A 16,558-nucleotide genomic window follows, 5' to 3' on the forward strand; every position below is an offset into this window, starting at 1 on the left:
ATCACCTGCTGCATTCTATATAAATAATTAAATTTCTTATTATTAGTTATGAAGACCCTGCCCGGATATAGATGATAATGTCACACCACTATTCAAAGTGCTTACCAACTTAAAGGTATGAAAGAAAAGAGAAGGAAGAAAACCAACCAACCAGCTGATCACCAACCTCCTCCTTCAATACTGTCTGTGGGGCCTGTTTGGTTGACTCGTCTCGCTGCTCTGCCTCCGCAGTGCTGTCCAAGCCTGGGAGTGGGGAACAAAACAGAGCAAAAAACACACTCACCTCCCACTTATCCAAACTCTCCCACTTAGCAAAACTCCAGCACCACTCAATGCACAAAGCACTCCGTGCACTGCACTAGCCCCTCCCCTTTTATACCCAGATTCTACTTCCGGTTTAAACTGCCCAAGAGTTTAAAAAACCCTTAAAAAATTAAACTTATTTCAAATAATTGAATTCTTAACACACTAAAATTCCCAAAATACACTTAAATGATTCTTCTCCAACTTAGCAAAACTCCAGCACCACTCAATGCACAAAGCACTCCGTGCACTTCTCTAGCCCCTCCCCTTTTCTACCCAGATTCTACTTCCGGTTTAATCTGCCCAAGAGCTTAAAAAACCCTTAAAAAATTAAACTTACTTCAAGGTACTTAAGATTAAGGTAATACTGCAGGAAAACTACAATGAAATTGAAGGGGGGAAGTAAAGGAGGGCTATTGATTGTGGAAGGAAGAAAAATCTGCGTTATGTTTCGATTTCGAACCGAAGATGCTGCGGCCAAAACGCAGAGCATTAATCACTATACGAGCACGGCGCCACACATCATCAACTGGAGCGCTCCTCTGACCACAACAAAGTAATGCATAGCACTGCCTAGGAAAGATGGATTTTTGGTGAAGAGTCCAAAATCAGCACCGCCAGAAATTCAGAAGCGGTGAAATTCGACCCATGCCTCGCAGCGACTGGAGCCTTCATCCAAAATGGGAACTGGTGCAGGCACAGTTTCATTTAAAATAATTTTAGCCTTTTCACACGAGAAGAAATTCACCCCTGGAAATTCATTAAAAAAAGGCCCCACTGGGAAGCGAACCCAGGACTTCCTGTTTACTAGACAAACGCTTTGACCAGCTAAGCCATGGGGCCGACTACTGACGCAACTTTTCGCCTCCACTCACTGATAGCTATCAGCTTCCGGTCACCGTCTTCTGGACTCTCAGGCCGTTTCTTATTTCTCCAGCTCTCTTGTCCATTCCGTCATGTGTCCCATTGCTGTCTGTATCTCCTGCTTAATTTATCTCAGTGTCAACCTGTGAGGTGATTCTGAATGATTACCCTATGTTTGTGTCTTATCTATATATATAAAACGGTCTGTCTTTCTGTCTGTCTTTCTGTCTGTCCGGCTATACAATCAAAAGTTATAGAGCCTACCTACACATGTGTTACATCAAAAGAAAGCTTCTGATTTTCGAAACATCATAAGCGTATTTACTTTTTTGAAATTCTTCAGGCAGTATGCAAAAACTCTTCAAAAAGCTTCAAAATTCCACTCATTATCCACTCATTAGTATTGAGTGACGTGAAGGTTGACCAATTCTTTGACGTGATGATTGACCAATCCTACAGTTCAGTCACCTGATCGTTGACCAATCAGTGCGTGTGTGGGCGGGACTAATCATTCTCACCTCAGGGATGTGGCAGCCATTACACATCAGCCGGGCCTGAAGCTAAAAATATGGTAATCGAGGTCAGTACATTTTTCAAAAAAAATAAGTTTTACCAAAAATATTTTAGAAGTACTTTAACTTTCATCTTTGAAGGTATTAAAAGCTAGAAATGTTTAGTTTAAAAAACAGTGGAAAATACCCGAGGCCCCGGGGCCTAGGCTTCTCCAACTGCCGACAGCCAAAATCCAGTCCCAGGCTCCCTGCCCAGACATCGACCAGGCCCAAAAAAGCCCTGGCAACACCGGGCCCCCCCAGCTAGTATGAAATAAATGAGGGGATCAGACAATTCATCCTCAGACACTGGGGAACTAATAAGCCAACAGTTATAACAAGATATTGTTTATTCTGATGCAGCAAATATAATATTCCATCTTGAAAGATTCAGTTTCAATTCTGTGCAAAAGAAACTGTGACCCCAACGTGTTTCCAATAGGCTGCCTTTTAATCTAACCTCACAAACGCCACCATTGCACCTCAAGGTGATTCATAACTGATAAAGAGAGAAGTCAAGCACTGAAAGGGTATTTGTAAAAAGGGTTGTGAGACTGTGGAATGCACTGGCCCAGCAAGCAGCAGATTAAAACAAGGTTTAGAAACCGGCAGCCTGTGGGAGGAATGGGGGAGAGAGGCATGAGAGACACAGGAAAGATCAACTTGGAAACTATTGGCCCCGAATCTACTTTAAATCCCCCCACTGTATTTAAACCCATTTAATGTCAGTTGCACACATTGATGCATGTGAGCAATATAGGATATGTATCGCTGTCTCTTATCTAAAATATCTGCTTTATGTATGCAAAATTATCATTGCCGAGATTAAAGACGCTATGCAGAGTTAGCGGCTCTTTTCTCTAGGAGTGTGATTCACTTTTTGGGAATTCACATCAATTAAAATACAAGAGGTCCCGGTTTCAAATCCTGGATCTCCTCCAACATTTTAATAGAACCACTTTCCTCGGCAGGAGACATTCCACAAGTCTTCAAATAATAACCGCCGGAAAATCAGCCTGTGTTCAGCATATCGGAAGAAAACGGCAATTTTATTCTTTAAAGCAGCAATTCAGTCCCAGAAGTGCCGAAGCTGTGAGGTCAATATGCAAATCTGTTTGCTTCCAGAAGCCTGCTCCACATTTTCCACATTCTCAATCTGGGAGCCCGGGCAGGACATGTGGTAAAGGGACTTTATTAAAGGTGGTTTCTAAGGTTTGGATCAGAAATACTGAAATAAAAGGGATTTTTGGATGACTCCTTTTGGATTATAATGTTAGATTGCGGTTGGTGAGAGGTTAAAGTCTCAGGGCTATTAATCCAGTTGGAAGGTACATAGCCTGAAAATGTTACTCCCCAACTTAGACAATATTTTCTCTCACTGTTTGGTAAAATTCTCCCACTTTCTCAACCTAATATTTCACCCAGCTCTAATGGACAGAAGGTGGAATCGAGGGCTCCTTCCTCCTTTCTCACTTTCATCCCGCCTTGCTTCATTTCCATCCTCCTTTTTTGCGGTTTCCTGCCGCATTGGACAATGAGCCTGACTTTGATGTTAACTGTGTGATCGACATCTTATCAGTTCCAGACCTAACCTTGTCTTTTTGCAGATCTATTAAACTCTATTTGAAGGAAACTCTCGAAAATATAATAAAACAGCCCATTTAATGCCTGTGTGTTAAAACAGGCGTTTTAATGGTGAGGGAAATATTACAGGAACAGAACAACTCCTGCAGCAATAGAAATCGAGTCAGTGCCCAGCTCTGCTGTTCGGGGCAATCCTCGCCTCCTTCTTTTTCATTTTCACCTTGGTGGGAAAAGCTGAGAACGAACTCCAATCTACACGGGCTTTACACTGGTTCACAGACAGAAAACAAAGGGTAGGAATGAACGGGTCTTTTTAAGGATGGCAGGCTGTGACTAGTGGGGCACCGCGAGGATCGGTGCTTGGGCCCCAGCTATTCAAAATCTATATCAATGATTTGGATGAGGGTACTAAATGTATCATTTCCAAGTTTGCTGATGATACAAAGCTAGGTGGCAGTGTCAGTTGCGAAAAGAATGTGAAGGAGCTTCAAGGGGAGCTCGACAGGCTCAGTGAGTGGGCGAGAACATGGCAGATGGAATATAATGCGGATAAATGTGAAGTTATCCACTTTGGTAGAAAAAACAGGAAGGCAGAGAATTTCCTCAATGGTGAAAAATTGGGGAATGCAGATGCTTAAAAGGGACTTGGGTGTCCTTGTATATGGGTCACTGCATGTGAATGTGCAAGTGCAGCAAACCACTTGCAAGGCAAATGGTATGCTGGCCTTCATTACAAGAGGATTTGAGTAAAGGAGTAAAGAAGTCTTACTCCAATTATATAGGGCCTTGTTGAGGCCACACCTGGAGTACTGTGTACAATTTTGGTCTCCTTTCCTAAGGAAGGATATAATTGCCACAGAGGGAGTGCAACGAAGTTTTATGAGATTAATTCCTGGGAAGGCAGGACTGTCGTATGAGAAGAGTTTGAGTAAACTAGGCCTGTGTTCTCTTGAATTCAGAAGAATGAGAGGGGATCTCATTGAAGCATACAAAATTATTACAGGGCTTGATAGGGTGGATGCTGGGAGGATGTTTCCTAAGGCTGGGGAGTCTAGACTCAGGGGCCACAGTCTCAGGATAAAGGGTAGGCCATTCAGGACTGAGATGAGAAGACATTTCATCACACAGAGGATGGTAAATCTTTGCAATTCTTTACCCCAGAGGGGTGTGGAGGCTCAGTCATTGGGTGTATTCAAAACAGAAGTCGATAGATTTCCGCCAAGTCAGGGCATCAAGGGATATGACGACAGCGCCATTGCCGGGAGCGGTGGGACCGGAGGTTCAGTCAGTATTTATAGTCACTTTCGCGGGCTTTTCTTCACAAGCCATTGTTGGGAGATACCGACAGCGTGAGAGCTCATTACAGGATCCGGCAGCGCTTCCTCTGTTAATAGCAACAGTTCGGAGCTGCATTTCAGACGCGGCAACAAACCCATGACTTTGTTTGCTGTTCCCCAGCTCCGGGAGTGAGTGAGACCCGCGATAGCAGCGAAGTTCAGGCCACCTGTCCGGCCCCGTTCTCTCCAAGCGCTCGCTGCCGGCAGACAGCAGCGATTGCAGCCTCAGAGAGCGTAAACTGCCCATCGCTGCGAAACAATATATCACTGAAGCAGAGGAGCGCAGAGATTTGCATCGGTAGCATGTAGGTGAGGATGGTCGAAGTTAATATCAATCGGCTCATTGTTGTTGGAACCGCTGAAATTGAATCTGCCTCCTGCAGCAGATGTTACTGGTTTACATATGAAAAATGCCCTCGAGGTGCAATCGACAAATTTGGAGATGCCTTGTAGTGGAACAAGTTAAAAGATCAGCACAGTTAATGCCGAGAACAAGTTAAACAGTAGCTCCAGCTGATGAACATTGCACTGGTGAAAATCCTGGGCGGAGATTTAGAGGAAGCGACAGTGGGAAGGGCTGTGCTGCGATTCTAACACTACGCCAATCACATTCCGGGCAAGTCACCGACAGTAAAAAGAGGGTTTGGAACCGCGGGCACACGTGACAGAGCATTGGTATTGGGAATGCAAAACTGCTGTCTCCAATACTCTGCTTACCTGAATCAGTCAAAATGCAAGGGACAATACATGAGATATCCATTTGATTTTAGGTTTGATAACCAGTTGATTGGGTCTGCATTCTAGACAGAGTGGCTCTTAAATCTAGGGGTATGAATCTCGCATTGGGGATTGTAGATTGAAATTTGCGAACGGTCCCGCCTGAGACCCTTTTTAATGTCGACTTGTAATATTCGACATGCGGTCAAAACTTGTGCCAATCGGCCTAACAAACAATCGATCAGGGCCCAAATCATTCTCCAACAATCCCCAGCGGCTTTGGAGGAAGGTCAATGCAAACTGCCATGTAAATATCATGGCTTTAAAGACACTCAATTAAAGTAGTTTTTTTTAGCAAACAATCACCTCTGATGGTTCTAAGTATATTTGTGTGTGGTGAAATTAGATACAAATGTATCTGTGAGTTGCTATTGTGTTACATGTAAATGCTTTTACTCCTCAGTTCGTTACAAATATATTTAGATGTATCTGTATTATTTAGTAATGTATTGGTTAGGGGAATCTGTGTCAGTTTTAAATGTATTTCTGAGCACTTCAAATTGTCCAGTCCGGCCCCATTCTACCTTCTCATTGCTCCCACGTGGGACACGGCAGACCATCTGTTACATTCGGATTCAACTTTTGCTTTTATTGATACTTTGAAAATATGAGGTTTAGAAAGTAATAACTCTGCATCCATCAGCCTCTCTGATAACGCCTGAGCGGCACTTACCCTGGCCGATAAGCCCTGAGAGTCCCTTACCCGCTCTAGAATTTCTTGAGCATCCCTTACCGTGTCTGTTACTGTTGGAGCGTCGCTTACCCTATCTGATACATCCCGAGAATCCCTTACACTGTCTGGTACACCAGGAGGGTAACTTACCCTGTCTGGTACATTTAGAGCGTCCCGTATCCTATCTGATACATCCGGAGCATCCCTTACACTGTCTGGTAAATCCGGAGCGTCCCTTAAACTGTCTGCTACATCCGGAGCGTCCCTTACACTGTCTGCTGCATCCGCAGTGTCCATTACTCTCCTTGACAACTCCTGAGCGTCCATTATCCTTTTTGATAACAAGTTTGCCAAAATTACATATTTCTCCCTTCATCAGCGGCTATGTAGTGCTTCCCGTCGCTCACGCTACTCAAGTGTTCAGGGAAAAGAGCCAACTACCAGGTAAATAAAACCCAGTTCTTCAGTTAGCCTCCACAGTTCACTTGATTTCCGATTGAATTTTCTTGTACATTCGGGCTGCTTTGGTTCCAAAGGCTGGCCCTGCTTTCGCAGAACTTGACTGTCGAGCGGTCCCGCGGGTCTAAATGTATCAAGTGATTTCAAAGCACCAACTCAGATTGGGGCGAATGGGACATGTGCCCCAGGAAGAGCAGTTTTAGTGGAGCACACCTAGCGGTTTAAGTAGGAGAAAGTGAATATTAGATTAAGGTAATACCGCAGGAAAGTTACAGTGAAATTGAAGGAGTAACGTAAAGGAAGGCTATTGATTGTGGAAGGAAGAAAAATCAGTGCGGTAATTCAGATTCGAACCGAGGTTGTCGGCTGTTACAACGCAGGGTACTAAACACTAGAAGTTCACAGTGCCACACATCAACTGCTGGAGCTTTGCTCTGAGCACAACAAAGGAGCGCACGGCACTGATTAGAAAAGATGGATTTCTGCTAAATGCCAAAATGAGCACCGCCAATAATTAGGAAGCAGTGGAATTCGAGCCACACCCGCAGCGACTGGAGCCTTCATCCAGAATGGTAACTAGAGCAGCCGCAGTTACATTTAAAAAGACTGTAGCCTTTTCACACGGGAAGAATGTCACCCCTACAGAGTCATTAAGAAAAAAAAGGCCCCGCTGGCAGTCGAACCCAGGATCTACCTGTTTATTAGACAAACGCTTTGAGCAGCTAAGCCATGGGGCCGAAACCCGATCCATATGCTTGCCTTCACTCACTGATGTCTATGAGCTACCGGCCACTGTCTTCTGGAGCCTCAGGCCGTTTTGTATTTCTCCAGTTCTCTTGTCAATTCCGCCATGTGTCCCATTGCTATCTGTATCTCCCACTTTGTTTATATCTGCGTCAATCTGTGAGGTGATTCTGAATGATTACCCTGTGTTTGTGTCTTACATGAAATAAATGAGGAGATCAGACCATCCTTCCTCTGACACTGGGGAGCTAATGAGCCAGCATTTATCGCAAGATATGTTTTATTGTGATGCAGCAAATACAATAGTCCATCTTGAAAGATTCCGGTTCAATTCTGTGCAAAAAGAAATTGAGACGCCAACGTATTTCCAAATTGCCGCCTTTTAATTTGATGTCACAAACGCCACCATTGCACCTCAAGGTGCTTCATCTATCATCTATCTATATATATAAAACAGTATGGGCTAAAAATTCAGTTTGGGGCGCCAAGGTCGCCTGGGCACCGGAATTATCGCTGCGCGCGGAGCCACTTGCGCCATTGGGATATTCAGTTTCTGCGCCCCAAATGGGACCGGGCTGCTATACGAGGCTTCCGGCACCCCGCTTGGGGCGCTGAAACTGAATAATGGCGCGCAAAGTGCCGCAGCGCCATCCCGCTGTGGCACGGCATGCTGCGGTACTGCAGGCCTTCCTCCCACTGTTAAGGGGGAGGTGCCTGCAACAGCGCAATCCCCGCTCGCGAGTGCCGGCAAATGAGCCCGGCACCAAGGTGAAGTGCCGGGCTCTCGGGAAACAGCCGGCAATGCCGCGGGGGGGGAGGTGTAGGAGGCCGGGGATGGAGGTGCAGGCAGGCGGCTGCCAAAAAGCGGCCGGCCGCACCTCCACCTTAATTGGCGGCACTACCACCACAGGTTGGCCCCTGTGTACCGGTCGCTATTTGCGGCCGGCGCGGAAGAGGCCGGCGCGACCTAATATGGCGTTCGGGGTGGTAGCGGGGCACTGCGCACACCGATGATGTCATCGGTGGTGGCGCAGCGCTACAGGCTAACGCCGCCATTAGCGCCCTGCTAAATATCGCGGTGGTTGTGGCCAGTGGCGCTAAAGCCTCTGAGTGGCCTCTTTGGGCGCAAACTGGTGGCACAATCAACTTAATTTCTAGGCCTATGTCTCTCTGTCTGGCTGTCTCTCTGTCTGTCTGTCTGTCCGGCAATACAATCAAAAATTATATCGCATACCTAATATCAAAAGAAAGTTCATCATTAGAGAAGTCCTGTAGGCGTATTTACTTTTTGGTCGGACAAACATTGTGCGGACGGTATCCAAATAACCTTCATAATTCCGCTCATTATCCGCTCATTTGCATCGAGTGGGGGCGGGTTCATTGTGTGTGCGGGCGGGCCAACCTACAGTTGAGTGACATGATGATTGATCAATCCTACAGTTCAGCGGCCTGACGGTTGACCAATCGGTGCATGTGTGGGTGGGCCTTATCCTTCTGAACCGAGGTGAGTGGCCGCCATCTTGATTCCAAACTGTTCATTTCTTTTTCCCACTTTCTGCGTCTTTCTTTTCAAACCTACATTTCCAGCAAAAAAAAATTGCTTTTATAAAATTGTTTTTAAATAAAGTTAATTCATTTCTAAATATTTTCTATAACCTGATTCTTTTTCCTACCTTTCCCCGTTTTTGTAAGGCCTCAAAGCCTGGCCATCTCCTGCCCAGCCACGCCCGAGCTAAGTAATTGTCCGACGGCTTGCGGCAAGCTCCTCCCCCCTCACCCAGTCTCCCCTGTCACGTTACCCGGGGCAACGGCGTCGGCCGCGAGGGACATGGGACAGGCACAGGGTGCGCGCCCAGCAGGCAACACACAGAAGCGCTAGGCATGAAGCGCGGAAAGCCAGCAGGTGAGATGCGGCGTCTCTCTCTCTTCACAGTTCGGCCGTCTTGAAGCCGGCTTATGTGGGAGTGCGGGGCTCGGGAGAGCGGGAGGGACTCCGGAGAGTGGGGGGCGGGACTCGGGGGAGTGGGGCTCGGCCTGACCGGGGTGCTGCGCTCGGCTGGGCCATGTCAGTGCGTGGGGCAGCACGGAGCTCTGCGGAGCCATCGCCGGCAGAGGGGAAAGGGTCTGCTGGCTACCCCCCATCCCTTTCTCCCCACCTCCCTTTCTCCCCCCTCCCTTCCCACCCCACAACCCCCTCCACCTCCCCCCCGCTCCCCCTCCCCACACCCCCTACCCCTCCCCCCGCACCCCCCCCTCCGCCACACACCCCTCCCCCCTCCTCCCCTTCCCCCCTCCGCCCCTCCTCCCCTTCCCCCTCCCCCCTCTCTTCCCCCCGTCCCCTCCCCTCCCCCCTTCCCCTTCCCCCTCCCCCTCCCCTTCCCCCCTCCCCTTCCACCCTCCACATTCCCCCCTTCCCCTTCCCCCTCCCCTTCATCTCCCCTTCCCACTCCCTCCCCTTTCCCCACTCCCCCCTTCCACCTCCCTCCCCCTTTCCCCCTCCCCCCTCCCCCCCATCGCCCCCCTTCTCCTTCTCACCCTCCCCCCAACCCCCTCACCCTCTCTCTTCCCCCCTCCCCCCTCCCCATCCCCCCTCCCCCTCCCCACTCCCCCTCCCCCTCCCCTCCACCTCCCCCTCCCCCTCCCCCTCCCTCCCCATCCCCCCATCACTCTCTCTCTTCCCCCATTCGCTCTCTCTCTTCCCCCCATTCGCTGTCTCTCTTTCCCCCAGTCGCTCTCTCTCTTCCCCCCAGTCGCTCTCTCTCTTCCCCCAGTCGCTCTCTCTCTTCCCCCCAGTCGCTCTCTGCCTTCTCCCCAGTCGTTCTCTCTCTTCGCCCCAGTCGCTCTCTCTCTTCTCCCCAGTCGCTCTCTCTCTTCCCCCCAGTCGCTCCCACTCTTCCCCCCAGCCGCACTCTCTCTTCCCCCAGTCGCTCTCTCTCTTCTCCCCAGTCGCTCTCTCTCTTCCCCCCAGTCGCTCCCACTCTTCCTCCCAGTCGCTCTCTCTCTTCCCCCAGTCACTCTCTCTCTTCCCCCCAGTCGCTCTCTCTCTTCCCCCCAGTCGCTCTCTCTCTTCCCCTCGCCGCTCTCTCTCTTCCCCGCAGTCGCTCTCTCTCTTCCCCCCAGTCGCTCTCTCTCTTCCCCCCAGTCGCTCTCTCTCTTCCCCCTGTCGCCCTCTCTCTTCCCCCCAGTCGCTCTCTCTCTTACCCCCAGTCGCTCTCTATCTTCCCCCCCAGTCACTCTCTCTCTTCCCCCCCAGTCGCTCTCTCTCTTGCCCCCCAGGCGCTCTCTCTCTTTCCCCCCCCCAGTCGCTCTCTCTCTTCCCCTCCAGTCGCTCTCTCTCTTCCCCCCAGTCACGCTCTATCTTCCCCCCAGTCGCTCTCTCTCTCCCCCCCCCAGTCGTTCTCTATCTTCCCTCCAGTCACTCTCTCTCATCCCCCCCAGTCGCTCTCTCTCTTGCCCCCCAGGCGCTCTCTCTCTTCCCCCCCAGTCGTTCTCTCTCTTCCCCTCCAGTCACTCTCTCTCTTCCCCCCAGTCGCGCTCTCTCTTCCCCCCAGTCGCTCTCTCTCTCTTCCCCCCAGTCGCTCTCTCTCTTCCCCCCAGTCGCTCTCTTTCTTCCCCCCAGTCGCTCCCTCTCTCTCTTCCAACAACAACATGCCGTCAAAAATCCCTCGGCACTGCCGGCACTTCAGCTAGTAACTAATACACAGAGAAGTCAAGCAGTGAAAGGGTTTTTGTAGAAAGGCTTGTGGGACTGTGGAATGCACTGGCTCAGAGAAGCACAAATAAAACAAGGTTTAAAAACCGTCAGCGTGTGGGAGGAATGGGAGAGGCAAATAACGAGCCACAGGTAAGATCACCTTAGAATCCATTGGCTCAGAATCTGCTTCAAATCCCCCTACTGTATTGAAACACATTTAATATCATATTCACACATTGATGTATTAGAGCAATGAGATTTAACGCTGTCGCTGATCTAAAATACCTGCGTTATGTATGTGAAATTCTCATTGCCGAGATTAAACAATCCGTGCAAGCTCAGTGATTCTTTGGTCTAGGGGTGTGGTTGTAGTTTTGGGAATTCGCATCAATTAAAATGCAAGAGGTACCGGGTTCAAATTCTGGACGTGCTCCAACAATTTAATAGAACCACTTTCCTCGGCAGGAGACATTCCACAAGTCTTCAAATAATAACCGCCGGAAAATCAGCCTGTGTTCAGTATATCGGAAGAAAACGGCAATTTTATTCTTTAAAGCAGCAATTCAGTCCCAGAAGTGCCGAAGCTGGGAGGTCAATATGTAAATCCGTTTGCTTCCAGAAGCCTGCTCCACATTTTGCACATTCTCAATCTGGGAGCCCGGGCAGGACATGTGGTAAAGGGACTTTATTAAAGGTGGTTTCTACGGTTTGGAAACGGAAATACTGAAATAAAAAGGATTTCTGGATGACTCCTTTTGGATTATAATGTTAGATCGAGGTTGGTGAGAGGTTAAAGTCTCAGGACTGTTAATCCAGTTGGAAGATACGTAGCATGAAAATGTTATAGTCCCCAAGTTAAACCATATTTTCTCTCCCTGTTTGCTCAAATTCTCCCACTTTCTCAACCTAATATTTCACCCAGCTCTAATGGAAAGTTGATCGAATCGACAACACCTTCCTCCATTCTCCCTTTCCTCCCGCCTTGCTTCATTCCCATCCTCCTTGTTCGCGGTTTCCTGCCTCATTGGACAATGAGCCTGACTTTGATGTTAATTCTGTAATCATAAGAACATAAGAACATAAGAAATAGGAGCAGGAGTAGGCTAATCGGCCCCTCGAGCCTGCTCCGCCATTCAATAAGATCATGGCTGATCTGATCCTAACCGCCAATCCACTATCACAGAACCAACTCCTGAATCTAACAGAATTAGACACACGAAATAGGAGCAGGATCAGGCTACACGGCCCCTGGGCCCGCTCCGCTACCCACAGGGCCATGACCGATCCGAACCAAGACTCATGTCCAAATTCCTGCCCTTTCCCCGTAACCCTTAATTCCCTTTACTTCTAGGAAACTGTCTATTTCTGTTTTAAATTTATGTAATGATGTATCTTCTACAGCTTTTTGGGGCAGCATATTCCATGGACCTACCACCCTCTGAGTGAAGTAGTTCCTCCTGATCTCAGTTTTGAAAGAGCAGCCCCTTATTCTAAGACTATGCCCCCTAGTTCTAGTTTCACCCATCATCGGGAACATCTTCCCTGCATCCACCCGATCCAACCCCTTCACAATCTTATATGATCCAATAAGATCGACTCTCATTCTTCTGAACTCCAATGAGTAGAGTCCCAATCTACTCAACCTCTCCTCATATGTCCATCCCCTCATCCCCGGGATTAACCGAGTGAACCTTCTTTGTACTGACTCGAGAGTAAGTATGTCCTTTTTTAAGTATGGACACCAAAACTGTACGCAGTATTCCAGGTGCGGTCTCACCAATACCTTGTACAACTGAAGCAATACCTCCCTATTTTTATATTCTATCCCCCTAGCAATGAAAGCCAACATTCCATTGGCCTTCTTAATCACTTGCTGCACCTGCATACTAACCTTCTGAGTTTCGTGCACCAGGACCCGCAGATCCCTTTGTAATTCAGTACTTTCCAGTTTCTTGCCATTAAGATAATAACTTGCTCTACGATTTTTCCTGCCAAAGTGCATAACCTCACACTTTCCAGTATTGTATTCCATCTGCCAAATCTCTGCCCATTTACTTAGCCTGTCGATGTCCCCTTGCAGGTTTTTTACGTCCTCCTCCCTCACTACTTTCCCCCCCATCTTAGTATCATCTGCAAACTTTGATATGTTACACTCGGTCCCCTCCTCCAAATCGTTAATATAGATTGTAAAGAGTTGGGGACCCAGCACTGACCCCTGCGGAACACCACTAGTTACTGATTGCCAGTCTGAGAATGAACCATTTATCCCAACTCTCTGCCTTCTGTTAGATAGCCAATCCTCTATCCATGCCAGAATATTACCCCCAATCACGTGATTTTTTATCTTAAGCAATAATCTTTTGTGTGGCACCTTGTCAAATGCCTTTTGGAAGTCTAAATACACTACGTCCACTGGTTCCCCTTTATCCACCCTATATGTTACTTCCTCAAAGAACTCCAGCAAATTTGTCAAACATGACTTCCCCTTCATAAAACCATGCTGACTTTGTTCTATTAAATTATAATTATCCAAATATCCTGTTACTGTCTCCTTAATAATGGACTCCAAAATTTTACCTACCACAGATGTTAGGCTAACCGGTCTATAGTTTCCAGCCTTCTGTCTACTGCCCTTTTTAAATAAGGGTGTTACATTAGCAGTTTTCCAGTCTGCCGGGACCATTGCCGAGTCCAGGGAGTTTTGGAAAATTATTACCAATGCATCCACAATCCCTACCGCCACTTCCCTCAAGACCCTAGGATGTAAGCCATCAGGTCCAGGTGATTTATCCGCCTTGAGTCCCATTATTTTACCGAGTACCACTTCCTTAGTGATTTTGATCATGTTTAGCTCCTCCCCCCCCCTTTAGACCCCTGTTTGTCCAATGTAGGGATATTCTTAGTGTCTTCCACCCTAAAGACTGATATAAAATATTCATTCAGTGTTTTTGCCATCTCCATACTTCCCACCATTAATTTCCCGGTCCCATCCTCTAAGGGACCAACATTTACTTTATCCACCCTTTTTCTTTTTATATAACTATAAAAACTCTTACTATCTGTTTTTATATTTTTTGCTAATTTACTTTCATAATCTATCTTCCCTTTCTTAATCAATCTTTTTGTTATTTTTTGCTGTCTTTTAAAGTTTTCCCAATCCTCTATCCTCCCACTAGATTTGGCTACCTTATATGCCGTTGTTTTTAGTCGAATACTATCCTTAATTTCTTTACTTAGCCACGGATGGCTGTCTTTTCTTTTACACCCTTTTCTTCTCAGTGGAATATTTTTTTTTTGATCGACATCTTATCAGTTCCAGTCTTAACCTCGTCTTTTTGCAGATTTATTAAAATCTATTTGATGGAAACTCTCCAACATACAGGGCCAGAAATTCGGTGCCCCACGGATGAGTATGCGCTGGGTTTTCCCGCGTAGCGCCAACGAATATGCCGGTTTCATCCATGCACCGCTCATGCACTGGAAACCAGAACTTCCGTTCCCTTGAAGGAAGGGTTTCACAGGTCGAATGCGCGCACCGGAGAGGCAACGTGCACGCCTGGAACTACGTTTTTTTTACAGGTTTCTCCTGGAGGGTAAGTCTCTTGCAGCTATGCGCTTAAAAAGCAGTCGCAACGCCTGATTTTAACATGGTAAGCGGTGAATTAAATAAAGTATAACATTTTTTCCACAGGTTTATTATTTTTAAATACTTAAATAAAAGATAAGTTTATTTTTAGCCGCGTTAAAAACAGTAATTATTTTTTTCAAAATTTAAATTTTTGTTTAATTAGTTATTTTATGTAATTTATAGTTATTTTAAAAATGTGATCTTTTATTAAAAAAAATTGAAGTTTTAATTAGGTCTTCCTTTACCTTTTTCTGCTGGTGATCCAGGTTAGAAAAGCTTTGGCCGTTCAAGAAAGCCTGAGACGTCCATGAGTAGAAAACACAGGGAGACAACACACAGAGACAGAGACATTGAGAGATGGCATCTAGCGGTATGATTGTCGCACAAAAGATCCTCTGATTTAAATGCGAGAGGCGAGGACCCAAATCCCGGATGAGGCCTCGCACTTTCGTCAAATATCCCGAATTCCCTCAGCTTGACGACATTGCAGAAGATTTAAAATAATTACTGTGAAAAATTCAGCGTCAAGCTTGTGTCAAGTACACCGTGAGGAACCCGCGTATTTATTATTAGAAGCGGGAATTTAGCCCCAAATGTGCGGAAATTGTGAGGTAAATATGTAAATCCACATGTTTACGGAAGCCTGCTGCGCATTTTCCACATTGTCAATCTGGGAGCGCGAGCAGGAGATAGCTTCAAGTCTGCCGCTCACCCACAAAGCAGCACAAACTCACGGTTTCAGAAACAACTCATAGATGGAGAATGAAACATAAACACAACCAGAGAAACCTGCAATACCTGTAGCCCAGGGAAGATGCTTTGGCACCAAAGCAAAATACTGCTGATGCTGGAAAACTGAAATAAAACAGAAAATGCGGGAAATACTCAGGAAGTCAGGCAGCATCTGTGGAGAGAGCAACGGAGTTAACGTTTCAGGTCGATGACCCTTCGTCGACATGAAAAGTTGCCTCTCTTAAAATTCCGTGGCTCAGTTGGTTAAAGTGCCTGTTCAGTAAACAAGAGTTTCTGGCTTGGACTCCCAGCTTTGTTTTATAATTTGTGAAATTAAGCAACAAAATAACTCTGTCTCTGGAAAATCACACTGACCAGAGCGTGGAAATATCAATTTTAATAAAATGACCTGCAATTTTTTCAATGATTCGTGCAAAACCTTAGATCTGAGGAGAGCTCATCGAACTGAAACGTTAACCCTGTGTTTCCCTCTCCACAGATGATCCCTGACCTGCGGAGTGTTTGCAGCATTTTCTGAATAATTTCATTTCCTGACTCTGCAGTATTTTGCTTTGTCTTTTATTCTTTCATTAACAGAATCAAGAATGCGACAGAAGAATTGAACAGTGGAGTTTGCTGGACATTGGTGGTTCAGGGGTAGAGTTCAGGGGTAGAATTCTCGCCTGCAATGCGGTGAGATCTGGTTTCGATTCCCGACAAATGCAAACTTTATATTCTAACTGAAGTATTTCAGTAATTAATTTAAGAAGTTTTATGGAACACACTACAAAAAATGCAATTTTTTAAATATGTATCAAACTTTCCGTCATTCTTCAGTTAAGGAAGGTAAATCCATCCTCTCACATCCGTGGGACAAACCTCAGGCAAACGGCTCCGAGCTTCCTTAAGAATGTCTTCACTCAGAGGGTTGTGAATGTTTGGAATTCTCTGCCCCAGAGGGCTCTGAATGCTGAGTCGTTGAGTATATTCCAGGCTGAAATAGATAGATTTTTGGACTCTAGGTGAATCATGGGATATGGAGATCACACGGCAACGTGAAGTTGAGTTCGATGATCAGCCATGATCTTATTGAATGGTGGAGTAGGCGCGAGCGGCCGAGTGGCCTTGTCCTGCTCCTAATTCGTATGTTCGTACAGATAACCCGTGAGTTTGCACATCTTATCGATTGTGCCAAAGTCTTAGTCACTGCAT

General features: G+C 46.7%; 1 non-coding gene across 1 annotated transcript; it reads right to left on the reverse strand.

The window, feature by feature from the left end:
• Positions 1-1,072: 1,072 nt before the first annotated feature.
• Positions 1,073-1,146, reverse strand: trnat-agu (transfer RNA threonine (anticodon AGU)). The gene has a single exon. It is a non-coding gene; the product is annotated as a tRNA-Thr (tRNA).
• Positions 1,147-16,558: the final 15,412 nt, after the last annotated feature.

Source organism: Somniosus microcephalus, unplaced genomic scaffold (genome assembly GCF_052327205.1).
Source record: "Somniosus microcephalus isolate GS21.2 unplaced genomic scaffold, FLI_Smic_1.0 unresolved_chr1, whole genome shotgun sequence".
NCBI lineage: Eukaryota > Metazoa > Chordata > Chondrichthyes > Squaliformes > Somniosidae > Somniosus > Somniosus microcephalus.